The sequence below is a fragment of the Bufo bufo genome, chromosome 1 (genome assembly GCF_905171765.1).
Source record: "Bufo bufo chromosome 1, aBufBuf1.1, whole genome shotgun sequence".
Lineage (NCBI taxonomy): Eukaryota > Metazoa > Chordata > Amphibia > Anura > Bufonidae > Bufo > Bufo bufo.
Genome location: NC_053389.1, coordinates 410,678,326 through 410,699,767, shown reverse-complemented (window position 1 = coordinate 410,699,767; position 21,442 = coordinate 410,678,326).

The window sequence follows — 21,442 nt, the reverse complement described above, 5'->3', positions numbered from 1 at the left end:
GAAACGCAGGATGGTCTCAAATCGTGTCCTGGACATAGCAGCAGAGAACATGGGCATGTGATGAATCGGGTTCGTGGACCAATATGACCGCAATTCATGCTTTTTAGTTAGACCCATGTTGAGGAGAAGGCCCAGAAAAATTTTAATTTCGGAAACTTGGACTGGTTTCCACCGGAAAGGCTGGGCATAAAAGCTTCCCGGGTTTGCGGTTATAAATTGTGTGGCATACCGATTTGTTTCTGCCACAACTAAGTCTAAGAGCTCCGCAGTCAAGAACAGCTCAAAAAATCCCAGGGCCGAACCGATATGAGCCGTCTCAACCCGAACTCCAGACTGGGCGGTGAAAGGGGGAACTAATGGTGCGGCTGAAGTTGGTGACTGCCAATCAGGGTTTGCCAGCACCTCAGGGATTCTAGGGGCTCTACGGGCCTGTCTGTGTGGTGGCTGCGACGGGGTAACTACTGCACGTGCCACCGTACCAACTTCAACTGCCCTTCTGGTGCTCGCTACTTCACCATGTTGTACGGCAGTGCTGGTACTAGGTCCAGGAAGGGCTGCGCTGCTGGTGTATGCCTCACCACAAGATCCGGCAGCGACAGCCCCACTCTGCTGCTCTTGAAGCGGATCCTGCGCAACCTGTGGTCTAGCGACACGGGGCCGGGTACGCCTGGTGCTATCAGGGACCTCAGCCTCCTCGTCCGAACTTTGGGTCAGAGAGCCACTGCTTTCTACAGGTTCATATTCTGACCCGCTAGATTCGTCAGATGAGGGTTCCCACTCCTCATCCGACTGGGTCAGAATCCTGTAGGCCTCTTCAGAAGAATACCCCCTGTTTGACATTTTGGACTACTAAATTTAGGGGTATTCCCTGAGACTACCCAAGAAAAAAAGCAAGCCTGTCTTACAAAGGGGAGGCTAGCGAAGTACCGGAGGCCGCTGCGGTTGATAAAAAATATTAAAACTGATTTTTTTATCGCCGCAGCGCATGTAAAGTGAATGTGCAGTGATCAAAAAATATATATTTTTTGTCACTGCGGCGGGGCGGGCGTGGGTGAACGCACGTGTGGGCGACCGATCAGGCCTGATCGGGCAAACACTGCGTTTTGGGTGGAGGGCGAGCTAAGGTGACACTAATACAATTATAGATCTGACAGTGATCAGTTTTGATCACTTACAGATACTATAAAAGTACAAATGCTGATTAGCGATACGCTAAACAGCGAATAAGTGACTGCGGTGCGGTGGGCTGGGCGCTAACTCACGCTAAACTACCTAACCAAGGGGCCTAAACTATCCCTAAAATCTAACAGTCAATACCAGTGAAAAAAAAAAGTGACAGTTTACACTGATCACTTTTTTTCCTTTCACTAGTGATTGACAGGGGCGATCAAAGGGGTGATCAAAGGGTTAATTGGGGTGCAGGGGGGTGATCTGGGGCTACAGTGTACTGTTGGTGCTACTCACAGTTCAGTCTGCTCCTCTGCTGGATCCAACCGACGAAAAGGACCAGCAGAGATGCAGAGAAGCCATATAACAGATCATATTTACTAATATGATCTGTTATATGGCTTGTGATTCGTTTTTTTGAAAATCGCCAGCCTGCCAGCCAATGATCGTTGCTGGCAGGCTGGTGACGAAATTGTTCTTTAACTTTTGCCGGCCCGCGATGCGCATGCGCGGGCCGGCTCTGACCGAAATCTCGCGTCTCGCGAGATGACGCACGGATGCGTCCAGGAGGAATGAATCAACCACCTTCCGGACGCATCCGTGCGTTAGGCGGTCGGGAGGTGGTTAAAGTTATCAGCACTTAAAGTGACAGATTTGCAAAAAATGGCCAAGTCCGTAAGGTGAAATAGGGCCGAGTCCTTAAGGGGTTAAACCTAGAATATAATTGCAGTTTTCAAGCTTGTATTTCACTGTGACAAATGCAAATATGCTTTGCTGGTGCCCTGAACATAAAATGGCCGCCGACACCCACCTAACTAACAGACGTATAAAAGTTATTTTTCTGTGTCACTGGGCTCAGAGCAGGGTAAAAAAATGGTGCACTGCACCTACAAAACAAAATTGCTGTAGATCGCTGCGTTACCAAGCACTTCTGATAACTGATTGTTTCCTATTCTCTCCCTCACAGCAGCAGCATCCTATCCCTACACTAATAAGAGCACAGTGTCGTGCAGCGCTACGTGAATCCAGCTTGTATAGAGGCTGGGTCTCATGCTACACTGGCCAATCACAGCCATGCCATTAGTAGGCATGGCTGTAATGGCTTCTAAGGGCACACAAGTTAAACGCTTGTTGATTGGCTGCTCTGCAGCCTTTCAGAAAGCGCCATTAACTCGCCGAACACCAAACCCAAACTTTTACTGAAAAGTTCGGGTTCGGGGTCCAAAAATCCTAAAGTTCGGTGTGAACCCAAACTTTACATTTCGGGTTCGCTCAACCTTACCAGTAAGCATAACCATTGTGTTCCAAGGTAAAGTAAGAACTCTCATCTCAGAATATAAAGGTCATATATAGGGATGAGCTTCGGATCTTTATCTGTGTCACAGTATTTATTAATAAAGGTAAAGCAAATATGTTTGCTGATCCCAATATGGACCACCCCTGGAGGCATTGTTGTGTGAACCAGAGTAGTACCATGTAGAGAAGTATAATTTGTTCATCATGGGAATGTTGAAATTTTTAGAGTGGGTTTCCTGTAAATGGCATATATCTACTTTTTGTTTCTTTAAATCAGGGGTGGGGAACCTCCGGCCCGCAGGCCACATATGGCCCGTGGGATCATCTCATGTGGCCCCCTGCCAGAACTCATAATGAAAATGCTAATGACCACTTCCATTATGGAAGCGGTCATTAGCATGCGGGAGGCACAGGAAGATGAGAACAGCACTGCACTGGCTGTTCTCACTTTTCCTGGTCTTCTTCTGGCCCCACTCTGTGTCCTGACACTGTGCGCTGCCAGGTCACAGTACAGTGTGATGGGAAGAAGACCAGGGAGGGTAAGTGAATCTGCCAAGTGGCAGCGCAGTCCAGAGCTGGAAAGGTAGGTTTATCTGATCTAAGTCTGGGGAAGGTCTGATGAGGGTTTGATCTGAGGCTGGGGTATGATCTAAGGCTGGGGTGTCTGATCTGAGGCTGGGGGGGGTCTGATCTGTGGCTGGGTGGGTATGATTGGGGTCTGTGGCTGGGGAGGGTCTGATGAGGGTCTGATCTGAGTCTGGGGTCTGAGCTAGGGGGGGTTTGATGGGGGTCTGCTCTGAGGATGGGGAGTCTGATGGGAGTCTGATCTGAGGCTGGGAGGTCGGATAATGGTCTGATCTGAGGCTAGGGGGGTCTGATGGGGGCTGATCTGAGGCTAGGGAGGGTCTGATGGGTCTGATCTGAGGTTGATGTAGGCTGGGAGGTCTGACAGGAGGCTGATGAAGGTGGGGCTGCAGATCTGAAGCTGAGAAAGAGACAAAGGCAGGGCCAGTTGCAAAGGAAGAGGCAGGGACAGTGGCAGGGAGAGTGAAAGCTGGGTGAACCCCTTTCTGGACCGTCCTGGTTTAGCTTGGCTGCCATTAATGCCAAATAAAGAACTAAATATATTCTGAACTTAAAAATTAGACTGCTATGTGTGGTCTAAAAGGCGCCTGTACTATATGTATAGCAGGCTGGATTTCCAGCCTGCATTTGTGGGAGGAGCATAGGGTATTTAGCCGGCCGCACGGCCTCCCCCAGGTGTCGGCATCGCGCGGTGCACCTCGTATCACGGTGACGTCATCCGAGTGCGACTTCCAGTTCCGGCTACATCGACGAGCAGAAGCTGCGGCGGTAATCTTCTCCTGTGCGGCGGTCTTTGGTGGTAAGCTACCCCGTGCTACATCGTCGCCGCTCGGCATCTCCGGGCGCCCACCGCCGGCTCCGCTTCCCCCCCAGTGCGTCTCCGCTACCGCGCTTATCCACACGCGCACTTGGCCGCACCATCTGACTCCCGATCGGCCGCGACCATAGCGTTTGGTCTGTGGGAGCGCGGTTTCCTGGCGTGACCAGCGGGGGGAGCGGTGCAGCAGGAGTTGGGATGCTTGGCCGTGTTTCCAGGCAGCACATGTGCGCGACTTCCCATATGCGCGGCCCGAGCCATGGCCTGGACATGCGTTCCCTGCGTGTAGTCTCCTTCGCAGCACGCCGCTTCTCTCAGCCGTCACATCACGGGGGGCGCCGCGCGTCTCCTCCTCCCCCCTCAGGCTGACTGCATCACCAATATCAGTGCCTGGGGGAGCGGCAGACGGGGATGCGGCGAGGCGGTGCTTCCCCTGTGGATGGTTCTTCTCCCTCAGGGTGGGCACAGCACCATAGTCGGCCCCATTTGGCCCCCTGTTAAATCCTGAGACGCCTGTTCACCTTGCTTAAAAAAACTCCCCGGCTTTCATTCCTCCAAACAATGGCCTGCCTTGCTTAAAACGTGCATGTTTTGGACAAACTCTAGCATGCTGTCAGGCGTCCCTCTCAATCACAGTAAGGTGGTTGGTGTCACATCCCACACAATCTGTGGGGCAGAGCGGGCCCCATCACTGGTTCCAGGAATGACAGCCGTTTGTCTGAAGGATGTTACTTTAAGCAACTAGCAGCCCCCACCTGTGTTTTTAGTGTCCCCAGGTATAAAAAAAAAAAAAAAGAAAAACAAAATTCTTTCTGACCGCTCAGATATTTTTCTGTATTCTATTTACCTGGCCCGTCATGTTTTCTCCTTCCAGGTACGTCCAGGTGGTCTCCTTTTCCTGTTTTTGCACTGATACGGTTCAGGGTTCTCTCCGTGTCCTGTCGCCTGATACGTTCAGGTTCCCTTCGGGTCCTGTCGCCTGATACGTTCAGGTTCCCTTCGGGTTCTGTCGCCTGATATGTTCAGGCTCGCTTCATGTCCGATCACCTGTTACGTTCAGGTTTTCTTTTCGTGTCCGGTTGCCTGATACGTCCGGGGGTCTTTCGTCATGTCCTTCCACCTGATACGTTCAGGATTTCCTTCATGTCCTTCTGCCTGATACGTTCAGGATTTGCTTCGTCTCCTTCTGCCTGATACGTTCAGGATGTTCTTTGTGCCTTCTGCCTGATACGTTCAGGTTCCTCTTCATGTCTTTCTGCCTGATACGTTCGGGTTTTTTTCTTCATGTCCTTCTGCCTGATACGTTCAGGTCCTCGTCATGTCCTCTTGCTGTTCAGTCTTCATCATGTCCTCCCTCCTGTCACGTTCGGTTTTCGTGTCCCGTCTTGTCGGACCTGCTTGTTTTTCGTTCATCTTTCCTAAATCTTTCATTTGTCTGCTCATACCACTTCACGTCAAATTCCTCTCCTACTGTCCTGTTGCATCTTTCTCTCCTACCTCATAGGTGTACCTATCACGGTCAGTTCATGCTTCCTTATCTGTCACGCTCGGGGCCTGTTGCTCGCCATTGCCATCACGCACGGGTCATGTCACCTCACTGCCTGCCACACTGGTAAATTCCAAGCTGGCAGCCAGTTGGGGCCTCGTTTCCAGACGCGTCTTGGCTCTCGGTCTTGTTTCAGGGCCCGGCGTTTTTAAAGTCACTTGTTTACGCCAGGTCATGTTTCGTCACTACCTGATACGCTCAGGCCACTCGGTTTTCGTGTTTTCTTTCAGGTTTTTGTCCTTCCATCGCCTGATATCGTTCAGGATTTCTTACATTTTTTCGGCCTGACACCTTCAGGGTTGGTTTTCTTCCTGTTCATCATCACGTAAGTTTCGTCTTGTCAGCATATGTTGGTGTACCTCTCCCCGCAGGTACTAGATAAAATTTCTTCCTCACTTGCCAATCCCAGATTCGCGGGGTGTGAAGTTCACCCTCTTCACGGACATTCCCGGGCATTTTTCGATTGCTCCCAGGGTTTCCAAAATTTTCCCATCCTAAACTCTCTAAGGCTCCAGGGTCCGGCCTTCTTCTTACATCATGTCTCACGTTTCGGACATTGAAGACTCAATGTCCATCCCAGAGTCAGCGGTCTCCGAGGCAGCCAGCCGCACGTCTTACAGACACTGGACCATCCCCAGGCTGATCGCTGAACTTAAAAAGAAAGGGATCCGCCACTCGGCATCTGCACGAAAGGCAGAGCTATATCGTCTGCTCTTTCCTGAATCTCCCAGGACTCCCGAACCACCTGGAGCCTCCGAAGACCTGGTCTCCATGTCGACCATTCAGCTCTCCCTGACTCAACTCCATGCAACCATTAACAATCTAGCATCTTCAATGTCGCACATCGACTCCAGGCTCCAGGCCGTCGAGAGCAAGATTTCCACGCCTCCTCCTCCGGCAGAGCCCGAAGCTGTTCCTTCAACTTCCCATGCCAACATCCCAGGTACAAGTCTTGCCTCTCCCGACATCGCCCCCGCGTTCTTCGTATCAGAGAACATCAGGCGGGATATCCTGGCAGGAAAGGACATCAACTTTGCCGCCATCCTGATCTCCACCCATGACACGGTCGAAAACCGGACAATCGCCTGCGGTGATGTGTCGGTGGTGCTGAGGTCTAAAGACGTCCGCCTCAATAAGAAGCTGTCCATCCCCGAATTTATGCTGACCTTCAGCCTGTACCGGGACATCGTGTGCTCCATTCATCCCCACCGCAGGGTAGAATTGGATACATATATGTACAAGGTCACCGAGCTGGGATACAAATATGGCGGTTCCGCCTTTTATGAATATCACCGGTCCTTCTCCGCCAAAGCTGCAGCAGCGTTCCTCCAGCACCAGCATGTCACCAACTGGGCGGTTTTGGACATGGAGATTTTTTGCAGGCATTTCGCCGGGCAAAAATCCCCAGCCTGTGCCGGTTGCCAATCAGTCCTCCATTCGTCTGATTGGTGCCCCCATGTCGCCAACCCACCCCCTGCCAGGCCAATGTTCAGCTCCGGGGCGCAGAAACCTAACCCCGCCACGGACAAACTCAGTCGTCACATCACTTTCTTAGGGAAAAATCAGATTTGTAATAATTTCAACCTAGGTTTCTGCAGTTATGATAAGTGCAAAGCTTTGCACATCTGCTCCATCTGCTTTAGGGCCCATCCTCAGTCCTCCTGTTCCCAACGCACGGCCAAACGCTCCTGACTAGGCGGGGTCGACATTGACCTGTTACTCTCCCTCCTCCAACAACATCATGACCCCAGTTTTGTCCTGTTTCTCAAACAGGGTTTTTCGGAGGGTTTCCATACAGTGCTAGTCACCCTTCCGCAGGTCACTCATGAATGCCCCAACCTTCTCTCTTCTCTTGCGGATCCCAGGGGGGTGGACGAACTGTTGGAGGCGGAGTTGCAGAAGGGCTTCATGATCGGTCCTTTTGCCGAATCCCCTTTCCCTCTGTACCGGGTCAGCCCCATAGGTCTGGTGACCAAAAAATCCTCTAATAAAAAAAGATTGATCTATGACCTGTCTGCTCCTCATGCATCCAGCACCCCCAGCCTAAATTCCCTGGTCCCGTCGGACGAGTTCTCCATGCAGTACTCTTCCCTGGACGAGGCCGTGGAACTCATCTTACAGGTCGGGGCAGGAGCTTGGTTGTCAAAAGCGGACATTGCTGATGCCTTCAAGTTGCTGCCTATACTGCCTCACCTGTGGAAGTTCTACGGCATCAAATGGAGGGCAAGATATTATTTTGCCACCCGCTTGACGTTCGGGTCAAAGAGCAGTCCCTGGCTCTTTGACCAGTTCGCCCAAGCACTCCACTGGGTCCTGGTCAACCATGCCTACTGTCCGAGGGTTATCCATTATCTGGACGACTTCTTGCTCATCGAGCAGGCCGAACACGCCCCGGACAGGTTGGACAGCCTCCTCAGCCTGTTCAGCCGCCTGAACGTTCCAGTGGCTTCAGCAAAGGTCGAGGGCCCCTCCAGGGTAATCACCTTTCTGGGCATCACCCTGGACACAGTCAGAATGGAGGCCAGCCTCCCCCTGGACAAATTAAGCAGGTTAAAGGACTCTGTGGCCAGGCTCGTGGGTACCTGCACGGTGACAAAGTTGGAACTCCAGTCTTTATTGGGGTCTTTCAACTTTGCCGCCAGGATCATGCCTCAAGGCAGGTCATTCACCGCCGGCCTGCTCAGACTCCTCCCAACAGCCTCAGATCAGCATGCCCTCATCCACCTCGGACGCGATGCGTTGGCGGATCTGGCCATGTGGTCACTGTTTTTGTCCAGCTGGAATGGCATCTCCCTCTTCGTTCCTCAGTGGAACGATGCCTCCCCCTTGGTGTTCTCCGATGCTGCTGCTTCCCTCGGTTTCGGGGCCATCTGCGGGGACCAATTGTTTGCGGGTCCTTGGCCCGCGCAGGTCTCTTCAGACCAGGAGGCTGCCAGGTCCTCCCCCCTGCTCGAGGTTTACCCCATCGTTGCAGCCGCTCTTGTCTGGGGGCAGTCGTGGAGTAACAGGCCAGTGTACTTCATGACTGACAACCAGGCAGTTGTCGACATCCTCGCCAGGGGTAGGTCCAGCTCCCCAAGGTCATGCGTCTGGTTCGCAAGCTCACCTGGCTGTCTCTCCAAAACAACTTCCGTGTCATCTGCAGGCACATAGAGGGCAAGAAAAATACTGCAGCCGATGCTCTGTCCCGTTTAAACTTTAATTTGTTTTTTCAGGTCATGCCGGGAGCACGGAGAGTCGGATCAACCCTCCGGGGTTCGAAGCCCTGATCATGGACTAGAGGAGTACATTTCCGCAGCCCACGGTCTCATCCGCAAGTCACTCTTGGCTAATTCTGCCCGGAACTATTTAACGGGGTGGAACACCTTCAGGCGGTTTGCACACCTTCACCCCAGGGGGGACAGGGACAGAGTCTCCTTCATCCTGGCCTTCCTGGCGTACTGCCACAAGGAGCTCCGGTTGTCCCACAACACCATCAGACTTTATTTAGCAGGCATCCAGCACCACCACATGATCAGTCATCTCAGTCATACCTCTTTCTTTTCCTCCCAGGCGGTCAAGGCGGTCTTGAGAGGCATTCAGAAGCTGTCTTCTCCTTCCACTCCCACCAGACAACCAGTTACAGGGGAATTATTCCAAAAAATTTCTGCCGCCCTAGATGGTAGTCCTTTTGGCCCTTTCAGAAGTTTGATCCTCAAAGCTGCTCTCTACCTCAGCTTCTATGGGTTTCTCAGACCTGGGGAATTCTGCTGCACCTCAGCCCAGAATCCAGGGCCAGCAATCAGTCAGCTCCACCGTAATTTAGACCACTTCACCTTCTCTCTACCTTCCTCCAAAACCTCCCAAGTCGGTCCACCAGTACAGATTGAGTACTTCAATTCGTTCAATCCTTGGTGCCCAGAGTCAGTGTTTAATCAGCTGCTCTCCACTCTCCATGCGAGAACTCCCTATAGCCCCTTACTGCCTTTTCCCGTGCTTTCACTGACATCCGCGCAGTTCATCAGGCACATTCGTTCCATAGCTTCAGGTCTGGGGTTCCACGCTGCCTCCATTTCCGGACACTCTTTCCGAATCGGGGCCGCATCTGCAGCTTCTAAACATGGCGTCCCCGCTCACGTCATACGAAAGATGGGACGGTGGCAATCTTCATGTTTTTCCCGTTACATCCCACATCCATGGGTCGAGATTGCCAAAGCTTTTTCCAGTTTGGTTTTGTAATTCTCAAACAATAAACTGCCTAAATCCATGTTTTGCCCCCTTTTTTGGCTACCCGCGTTACATGGCTAAAAGCACACCACTAGCCAAGTTAGGTCCTACCGTGTCCAGTTTCTCCACCCTCTTTTCAACACTCCCCCTGGAGCCTTGACCACAAGTATAGCAGGCTGGATTTCCAGCCTGCATTTGTGGGAGGGGCATAGGGTATTTAGCCGGCCGCACGGCCTCCCCCAGGTGTCGGCATCGCGCGGTGCCCCACCCGACCCTCCCTCTTTTCCAGTCTCACCTCAGCTCAGACTCCTTGGGTTAGCCCCCTTTTTTGGCTACCCGCGTTACATGGCTAAATGCACACCACTAGCCAAGTTAGGTCCTACCGTGTCCAGTTTCTCCACCCTCTTTTCAACACTCCCCCCGGAGCCTTGACCACAAGTAATATATAGTGCAGGCGCAATTTTGTGCTGCAAAAATACAGCGCTCTAGATTTTTTTAAATTGAACCGCAATTTCTGTAACTTACCCCTAAGTCAATTATATGTTAGACAAAATATAGCAGTCAAATTTTTACGTTGAGAATTTTATATGGCCCGCGAACAATGTTACAAATATCCAAATGGCCCTCAGCAGCAAAAAGGTTCCCCGCCCCTGCATTAAATAATGGTTACCCACACTCATCTTGGATGTGGAGTTTAAACCTCTCACGTATGTCACTAATTTAAGTTGAGCCACATAGAAAAAAAGAAGAAAAAAGAAGAAAAAAAGCAGGAGTCTCAAGTTGCAGAAAAGACAGGACATGGTGTATATGGGGTAGTTAGTAATGCAGAAAAAAATAAAAGGAACGCCTCATGGCTAGAGCATGAGAGCAAATCTGAAACTAGCTGAAAACAGGAATACCAGAAAATACTTATCTGGAGCTGCAGCCACAAGACGTAAAAATCAAGTAAAAAAACATGCCATATAAGATAGCAGAAACTCTATATTCAAGTTAGTGATATCTCGGTGAGCACATAGATTCTGACTTGATAGTAAGAATCAATGCCCTCGGTGAGACAATCACATCATCATAACATGTCGTCAGCAGTGAATAGAAATTAGTGAATCAAATCCCACAAAGTGGAATTAGATCCGAATTTCAGGATACATTTGATTCGCCTAGAAGCCAAATTTCCTTGTGCTTCATGTCAGCGAATCAATTTTACCTGAAGTAGTATAAATAACACAGGATTTCGACTGTTGCAACCTCACTGACTAGTAAACATAAAATATTATCTTTATTGATCACATTGATGTAACAAGTATGAGATGGATCCCGAACCCTGATCTCCCTGAGGAATTTTAAGTAGCGAGTTCCGAAGTGATATTTGTATTTTAAAAGAGTGATCAATGAAGATAATATTTTATGTTTACTAGTCAGTGAGGTTGCAACAGTCACGCTAAGGTCCGAGTGACCATTAACCCTTCAGCATTAATAAATATAGCGTCACAAACTCCTGAAGGATCCTTTGTTTGTTGTTCTGATAAAAGTTATTTTAAGCACTAGTATAGATGTGCTATCGATATGTGTGATACACAGACGCGTGCAATATACTTATAATATACTTTTATAATGAATCAAAAACACATAGATCTATATAGTGATCACCTGGAAGTTAGGGGGCTAGGGGCTTACTAGGGCCATTTTTATATAGGGTAAGGTTTGGACGGTTTCGCTCTTATCAGGGCGGGTGGTCTGTGGTTAGGCTATCAGGGCCAGAATAGCACCCCCCTGTAGGGCAATATCAGGGACAGTTCTTTGCCCACCCTGTCCTTCAATACCACATCATCATCTAGCCCAGGGATAGATGGTGTTTGCTTTCCCTCCGGGATTCATGCATGTGCACTGGAACCCCCCTGGATTGTGGTAGGACATATGGTTTCTGATTTAGTGCCGCCGAGCACTTGTTATTGCCTACCACATCTATGCTTTTTGCTTAACTTTAATAATTTTATTTATTTTCATTTTGAGGGATATATTTTCCATTGACAAGTCCGCAAAATGGGTCTGCATCCATTCCGCAATTTTGCGGAACTGGTGCAGACCCATTCATTTTCAATGGGGCCGGAATGTGCTGTCCGCATCCGCATTTGCGGATCCGCACTTCCGCATCTGTGCTTCCGTTTCCGCCAAAAAATAGAACATATCCAATTCTTGTCCGCAATTGCAGACAAGATTAGGCATTTTCTATTATAGTGCCGGCGATGTGCGGTCCACAAATTGCAGAATGCACATTGCCAGTGTCCGTGTTTTGCGGATCCGCAAAACACTTACGGACGTGTGAATGGACCCTCATAGTAACATTATTAAAGGTTACGTTTTATCTTCATGTATATTATAATGGATTGCCTTCCTTGTACAATGTTATAATATACTTTCTATGTTAGAAAGTATATTATAGTGCATTTGTATTGTGCGGCAGTTGTGTGCGGTTCTGCTGCGATACTTCAGGTATATAGAGGGACAAGCGTTATTGAAGCGGGGTGTTATATACCAATATGCTTTCTTTATAGTGCATTTGGGTACTGTATAGTGCAATTGCGCATGCGCATACGCGAAAATTATATTGCCGATATTTCGCATTGAATTTTTTTTTTTATGGAGATCGCAAATTCTAATAATATATCTGGTATGTCACTGTCCATGTTGTGGGACTATTTGTGCACTTCTAGTAATTATTTCTTGGCTGCAAATATGAGTTGAAGGTTTTTCAGGTTTGCCTGCCATTAAAATGAATGGGACCCGCCGCGAACTTGCAGTTCGCGAACATTTGATCACGTTTGCGTGATCGCATTCGCAAACCGTCCCGGCAGATGTTCGTCCATCACTATTCATCCATTGTGAAAGTAATATGTCATGCTACATGGACAGTTTATCTTTAGGATTTGTGTAGGAGGATTAAACTACAGATATCAGTATAAACGACAGTTTTCAGTTTTTTATGCGCATTACTGGTGAATTACACTTAATTTTAGATGGTTTGTGTTTATAAAGAAAACTAAAGATCCAAGATATGGTTTTGTGTTCACTAAGAACAGAATCTAATTTCTTTCATGCAATGCTTTCATTAGTGTGCAAACTACATTTTACCATACTCTGCTGCAACCAGGAGAAAGACAAGAATAAAACATGAGCAAAATAACTATGTAAATGCCAACAATGTCAAAGAATGACAGGCACATCTCGGATTATTTGGCTTTTATGTTTCAATAATTATTCTGTCAAGAGTTACTTACCATACACTTATCAGCTTAAATACCCATTTAATTTGAGTTGGTCTAACAGTTACTTAGTAAATAATGCATTTTAACACCTTTGAAAGTCACATCCTGGAATAAGTTCTATAATAGTCAGTTATTATGTAACAATAACATGAAAGCATAATTGGTAGTTACTTGTTAAACAATAGGACATAACTACACATTTCCTCGGAGCTTTAGTACATATACTGTTTTCCTGAACGCTGCAATGTTTAGCACACTTGAAACCCCAAACCTTAATAATGACCTCAGCCACTATCTGTTAATTATAAAAAATGGGGACACATGGGAAAATTAGTAAGATGTGAATGAATGTCTAATATGTATTTTGATGGTGACACGCAGCCAAATTGGTGCTGGTTGGGAAGAGAAATTGAATCTGAATGACTAAATTGCCACTTAACAGCACTTCAGAGCACTTTAAAACATAAGTTATGGACATATAAAAATCTGAAAACAAGTAAGCTGATCTACATTTATAGATAAATGGGAAACAATAGCTGAATGGCTTGAAAGCCTGACACAGATTATACCCGTACAAGGGTATAAATAAGGGCCACAAACTTTGCATAAATCAATATTACAAGCAAATATGAAAAACTTTCTTATATATCTTATTAGAGAAAAATGACTGTTCGTCCACTTATCATGTCTTCTCTTCCCCTTGCCTCATCAATTCATAGCTGAAATCCATCGACAGACAAAATGGACTCACGGAGGGATTAGGTTGCATGCTGCCCATAAAAGTCTATGGAAGAGGGTGCAGTGAGCCCCTGAGGAGTTGGAGCAGATGTCCTTGATGACAGGATGTGTCACAGTGGTCTCCCCGAGGATGTTGCTCCCTAGGGCTGATGTAGTGAAAAGTAGGGTTCACACTTTCTTCCTTCGGGGCATTACTTGTAGCTTGGGCTCCTTCTTGATGGTAGCTTGCAGTGCCCTTGTCACGGGGTTCCGAAGGTGCACTAGGTCCCCCATTGCCCGCAGAACTGTTGCTTAGCTTTTGGAATGAGGTTCTGTGTTTGACCTCATTCCCAGGGCGGCTTTACTAGCTGGGTGGCTCCCTGCTCCTAGTCTGCCTTGAGCGCCGAGCTGATCACTCGGTGCTCGACTGGTTGGTCTGTCGGTCATGTGACGCTGGCAACGCCACATGACCCTCACTCCCCACTATAAATACTGGCAGCCTGCTGGCTACAGGTTGCCTGTTAATTTCTAGGTTCCTGGCTATTTGTTGGACTGCTGAATACTTACCTGATCCTGTTCCCTGACCATCCTTTGCCTGCTCCTCCTGTACTGCGCATCCGTCCTGGTATTGTGACCTCGGCTCCCACCTGACTACTCTCTTAGGACTCCTCTTGTACTTCTCTGCTCTCCTGGTATTTATGACCCCGGCTTCTCCTGACAATTCTCTGCTTGCTCCATTTGTACTTTGCAGCTTTCCTGGTATTGACTCGGTCCGTTCAACGTCCTGTTGTTTGTCTGTCTGTCATCCCTGCACTTATTCCAAGTTAGGGATTGCCGTCCAGTTGTCCCCTGTCATTAGGACTCGCGAGGCAAGTAGGCAGGGCCAGGGGTAAGGGTGGAGCGCAGTGGTCACTTCCCTTCCCCCTGTGTGTGTGTGTACGCGACCGTTACAGCCCTTGATGTTGGTAGTTGTATGGGTGTCTGGCAGGAGGTGTAGTAGTACAATGCAATGCAATGGACAGCATGTGGTGTTGTAGGAGTCAGTAAACCAGGCCAGGTTTAACAAACAAAAGTTTTAGTTGTAGTACCTCTAATAGCAATCTATACACACTGCAGGCTTTTCCCAGATAACAATGCATGGGTTAGCCAATGCTAGAAACTCTGGCCTTCTTTACACACCCTCTTGCTAAAGTCTCTCTCTATAGAATCTCAGGCTGGAGACTAAGTAATAGCAAAATGTCTTCAATTCACACGACATTGTGCATATCTAAATGATACTGATGAGACTGGCGTTCCTGAAGTGTATATTGTGTCTTTATGTGTCCTCATGGGAAAGGGTCTGGAAAGCTTTATAGAGGTTACCTTGCTGACTGACTCCTTGCTTGTCCATGTAGATTCTTTATCTTATTTTTTCCCTTTCTTCCAAGGTACTGGCAGATATACAAGTGGCTCCAGAGATTAGACCTGCAAACCCTAAGGAGAGGCGTACATTGAATCTTTTCCCTAGCTCCTGGTTGCCTACCTCCAACTAACCAGAATCCCCTAGAACTCTCTAGCCAGGGGCTGGGGCCAGCCCACTCCACAGGGTATGCATTACATCACATAAAGTTCATGACAGAACATGAAGTTTCATTATCAACAGTTGCAGATACTTCTGGGGTACTGCAGGGAGGAGGAGTGAACTGCTGCAGGAAGACAGAGGCACAGACACATGGAGATGCTTACTCTGGCTTGTTTTCTATTTAATCCAAGTGCTGGATTCACAACTACACTGCACATTACTGTTTTATGATTTCCTACATGCTGCTACTACTTATGATGGTGTACTAAAGAGGAGCAGAATCTACTATTTTCTGTGTGCTGTGTTTGGCAAACATCATAGTAACTCTTCTCCAACCACTAACTCAGGGAAGAATGGACAAATAGAGATGTGTTCTGCAGGGGGAAACCCTGATAAAAATGATATAATACAAGCCATATAATCACAAATGCAATCGATGGTAAAATCAAAACATAAAATAAATCAGAGCTCCTACTAGACACCAGTCAGAGTGTGTATAGTAGCACAACACAGAGCAACTCTGAATCCCAGCAGAAAATGGTAAGGTGCACCTAGTTTGTGGTAGCCTATATTGGCTTAGTATAACCAATAGAAACAATGTCTATTTCTTCATTGAATGAGTCACTCGCTCTTATTCCAATGTTGAGTCCCTTGTAGTACAGTCATTCAAATCTGAGTTAATGGTAAAAGTCCATTCACTCCGAACAGAAGCACATACAAGAGACCGTGCTTATCACTTCTCCACCATGAATACCATCAACAGCGGCGTCCCGCTGTGGTTAAGTGTCAGCGGCGTCCCGCTGAAGCAAAGTTGACTGAGTGCTTTAACAGCAGATTTTCTCTGGCCAACATAATTTTAAGAACATTCTTACCATATGTAGTTTTCTGTGCCCAAATGTCGCTCTAGACGTTGGTCATATACTGGAAAAGACCGATGTCTTACGAGCTGTTCCCGTCTGACCACTCTGTGCAGGTAGTGTTTTTAAAGAATTAGAAACACTACGGAGTCGCCAATTAAGAAAGAGATGGGAGATCAAGACCCTTAGAAGATGCATAGAGATAAATAAGATCCAAAAAGGCCAAACAGTAATTAAAACCCCAGCTCAAGATCTTTTTAACCCTGACTTTAATAAAGAATGGGATAACCTACTACATGACCAATCCGTCGCACTGACTAATTTAATAATTAAAAGACGGTCTGAAATACTCGACGAAGAGGAAAAGAGGAGCTCTTTGGATACATCATAATAAGAAACCACTAGAAAATGAATAAAAGTCAAAATAGAGGAGATATAGATGTAAGAAATGACTGAGACACCCAGTATATGTAAAAAATCCAGATAAAATGACTGGAGCATTTAATACATGCAAAAATCCATGCAAGATAGATAACTATAACTAATGTAGGGTGAAAAGTATGATCAACAAGTATAAAGAGAATTATGAAAAGGTAGTTGTCACGGCGGACGTGCACTCAGACTCACAGATAACCCACCAACCAGGCTCTGGGCGAGAGACAGGGGAAGGGTCACCTCCTAGCTAATCCCTGACCTCTTTCCCTGCACTGCTCAACCCACATGCAGATCTTAATGGTAGGTCTGATGTGTCCCCGTGCCTGAGCTGAATCAACCCTAAATTCCCTGAGATAGTGAAGAGGGGAAATAGGAGCAGCCTGCTCGCACAGAACCTGGATGGGAGAGATGACACAAAACAACCAAACTAGAAATCACACTTATCTTTCTGAGCTGGAACAGACAACCTTCCTTCCTAGTTTCTAAGACCACAATGATACCTATAATCCGCTCAGAGCACTGGACTGGAGTGCTATTTAAACTAATGACCCCACCCAGTGCACCTGATGAGAGGCGGATCCAGCACGGCTCCAAAACAAATACTAAACTCGTGCTGCTATCCTGGCCGACCTCCGTACATCGTCAGAGCGAGGCATGACAGTACCCCCCTTCTACGGGTGACCTCCGGACACCCCGGACCAACCTTATCCGGATGGGACCTATGAAAAGCCATCACCAGTCGGCTGGCATTGACATCCAACGCCGGAACCCACATCCTCTCCTCAGGGCCGTATCCCCTCCAGTGCACCAGGTACTGAAGGGAACCCCGAAGAACTCTAGAGTCGAGAATCCTGGAGATCTCAAACTCCAAGTTTCCCTCGACTAGAACAGGAGGAGGAGGCAATGGCGATGGTTCCACCAGTCTCACGTATTTCTTTAGTAAAGACCTGTGGAACACATCATGGATCCTCCAAGTCTGCAGAAGATCCAGCCGAAACGCCACAGGATTGATCACCGCCAAAATTTTATATGGACCAATAAATCTTGGACCCAGTTTCCAAGATGGCACTCTCAATTTGATATTCCTAGTGGACAACCACACCAGATCACCCACACACAGGTCCGGACCAGTCACACGTCTCTTGTCAGCCATTCGTTTATACCTCTCACCCATCCTCTCCAAATTCCCTTGAATCCTCCGCCAGATGGAGGATAAGGCAGAAGAGAATCTCTCCTCCTCTGGCATCCCAGAGGAATTAGTCCCAGAAAAGGTACCAAACTGAGGATGGAAACTGTATGCGCCAAAAAATGGCGACTTACCCGTGGACTCCTGCCTACAGTTATTCAACGCAAATTCTGCTAAGGACAAGAATGAGGACCAGTCCTCCTGATTCTCAGCCACAAAGCACCTCAAGTAGGTCTCCAGGTTTTGATTAGTACGCTCCGTCTGACCATTCGACTGCGGATGAAAAATCGAAGAGAATGAAAGTTGAATGCCAAGCCGAGAGCAGAACGCCCTCCAAAACCTGGAGACAAACTGCGTGCCCCTATCAGAGACCACATCAGAAGGAATACCATGCAATTTCACAATATTGCCCACAAAAATCTGCGCAAGAGTCTTAGCGTTAGGCAGACTAGTAAGTGGTATAAAGTGAGCCATTTTACTGAAACGGTCAACTACCACCAAAATCACTGTTCTCCCGGAGGAACTCGGCAGATCCGTAATAAAGTCCATCGACAAATGCGTCAAAGGACGAGACGGAATAGACAATGGAAGAAGTGAACCAGCCGGTTGAGTATGAGCAACCTTTGACCGAGCGCAGGTTTCACAAGCTGTCACGTAATTCTCAATGCTCTTACGTAAACCTGGCAACCAGAACCTCCGGGATACTAGATCACAGGTGGACTTACCACCAGGATGTCCAGCGAGGACAGTATCGTGATGTTCCTTGAACACCTTGTATCGCAGGCCCTCAGGAACAAACAACCTCCCTGGGAGCTCCCAACACCTCCTGGGCTCCCAACACTTCTATCTCCAATTCAGGGTACAGAGCCACCATCTGCCAAAATCGGCGCAGGATCCTCTGAATCACCTCCCCCCAGGAAAGCTGTGAGACAAGGCATCTGCCTTGACGTTCTTGACCCCTGGGCGAAAGGTAACCACAAAATTGAACTTGGTAAAAAAACAGTGACCATCTGGCCTGCCTAGGGTTCAGACGCTTGGCAGATTACAGGTAAGCCAAATTCTTATGGTCAGTATACACCGTAACGGGGTGAGACGCCCCCTCTAACCAGTGACGCTATTCCTCAAAGGCCAACTTGATAGCCAACAACTCTCTATCTCCAACATCATAATTCCTCTCGGCGACCGAGAGCTTCTTGGAGAAAAAGGCACACGGGACCCACTTGCCAGGGGATGAACCCTGTGACAGCACCGCTCCAACCCCCACCTCTGATGCATCAACCTCCACTACGAATGGCTGAGACACATCCGGCTGCACCAGAATGGGAGCAGACGCAAAACGCTCCTTAATAGCCGAAAAGGCCTGCAATGCCTCATCCGACCAGACAGAAACGTCGGCACCCTTCTTGGTCATATCGGTGAGAGGTTTTACTATGGTAGAATAGTTCGAAATAAACTTTCTATAATAATTCGTAAACCCCAAGAACCGCATCAAAGCTTTCTGATTCTCTGGTCGGTCCCACTCCAGAACCGCCCGGACCTTTTCGGGGTCCATACGAAAACCAGAATCAGAAATCATGTATCCCAAGAACGGAAGCTCTTGCACCGCAAACAAACATTTCTCCAATTTGGCATATAATTTATTCTCCCGAAGGATCGTCAAAACCTGTCTCACATGATCCTGATGGGTCTTCAGATCAGGAGAATAAATTAAAATGTCATCCAGGTAAACTACTACGAACCTCCCCACCAAGTGATGAAAAATATCATTGACGAATCGCTGAAATACTGCTGGCGCGTTCGTCAACCCAAAAGGCATAACCAGGTTCTCAAAATGACCCTCGTGCGTATTGAAGGCCGTTTTCCACTCATCCCCCTCCTTGATTCTGATCAGATTGTAGGCCCCTCTCAAATCCAACTTGGAGAACACCTTGGCTCCAACAATCTGATCAAAAAGATCAGAGATCAAAGGCAGGGGATATGGATCCCGGACTGTAATACGGTTCAATTACCGGAAATCCAAACACGGTCTCTGTGATCCATCCTTTTTCTTCACAAAGAACAAACCTACTGCCACTGGAGACTTAGATGGTCTAATATGGCCCTTTGCCAAACTCTCCGCGACATACTTTCGCATGACCTCTCTTTCGGGTTGAGAGAGGTTGTAAAGCCGAGACTTTGGCAACTTAGCCCCCGGAATGAGATTTACTGGACAATCATAGTCTCGATGAGGGGGCAATTCCTGAGCCCCACCCTCCGAAAAGACATCCGCAAAATCTGAGAGATACTGAGATAATGGACGTAAGGACGGATTATAATGTCACGGCGGACGTGCACTCAGACTCACAGATAACCTACCAACCAGGCTCTGGGCGAGAGACAGGGGAAGGGTCACCTCCTAGCTAATCCCTGACCTCTTTCCCTGCACTGCTCAACCCACATGCAGATCTTAATGGTAGGTCTGATGTGTCCCCGTGCCTGAGCTGAATCAACCCTAAATTCCCTGAGATAGTGAAGAGGGGAAATAGGAGCAGCCTGCTCGCACAGAACCTGGATGGGAGAGATGACACAAAACAACCAAACTAGAAATCACACTTATCTTTCTGAGCTGGAACAGACAACCTTCCTTCCTAGTTTCTAAGACCACAATGATACCTATAATCCGCTCAGAGCACTGGACTGGAGTGCTATTTAAACTAATGACCCCACCCAGTGCACCTGATGAGAGGCGGATCCAGCACGGCTCCAAAACAAATACAAAACTCGTGCTGCTATCCTGGCCGACCTCCGTACATAGTCAGAGCGAGGCATGACAGTAGTTTGGATATAGCCAATAAGTAAGATGATACCTCTAGGGATAAAACAACTCCAATCTGGAAGAGGTAGAGCCCAAGATGGGAATAAGCATGTAGATTAATGCATGAAGAATAATAATTCCAATCTGGAATCTCGGACTATGCAAAAGAGACGATAAAGGAAAGAAGTTGCTTTATTGAAGTGCAAATTTTTTTGATTGAGATAGTGAAGAGGGGAAATAGGAGCAGCCTGCTCGCACAGAACCTGGATGGGAGAGATGACACAAAACAACCAAACTAGAAATCACACTTATCTTTCTGAGCTGGAACAGACAACCTTTCTTCCTAGTTTCTAAGACCACAATGATACCTATAATCCGCTCAGAGCACTGGACTGGAGTGCAGGAACCCACCCTCGGAGCCACTTGTGAATGACTGGCCTGAAACCCTATGAAATTATCCCTCCTCCTCCTGTGCCACATCCTCTTCCATCATTGCCTGAAGCGTTTTTTTAAGGAGGCATAGAAGTGGGATAGTAACGCTGAGAACGGCGTCATCGGCTCTGGCAATGTTAGTGGAGTACTTCGAAACAGCGCAACAAGGCACACAGGTCTCGCATGGAGGCCCACTGATTGGTGGTGAAGTGGTGCTGTTCCGCAGAGCGACTCACCCATGCGTGCTGCAGCTGAAACTCCACTATCGCCTGCTGCTGCTCGCACAGTCTGGCCAGCATGTGCAAGGTGGAGTTCCACCTCGTGGGCACGTCGCATATGAGGCGGTGAGCGGGAAGGCCGAAGTTACGCTGCAGCGCTGACAGGCGAGCAGCAGCAGGGTGAGAATGCCGAAAGCGCACACAGACGGCCCGCACTTTCTGCAGCAGCTCTAACATATCGGGGATTTTTTTTTCGTCACATATTTTACTTCATGACACTGGTAAAATGGAGTAAAAAAATGTATTTTTATTTATAAAAAAATACCAAATTTGCCAAAAATTTGAAAAGATTTGCAAATTTC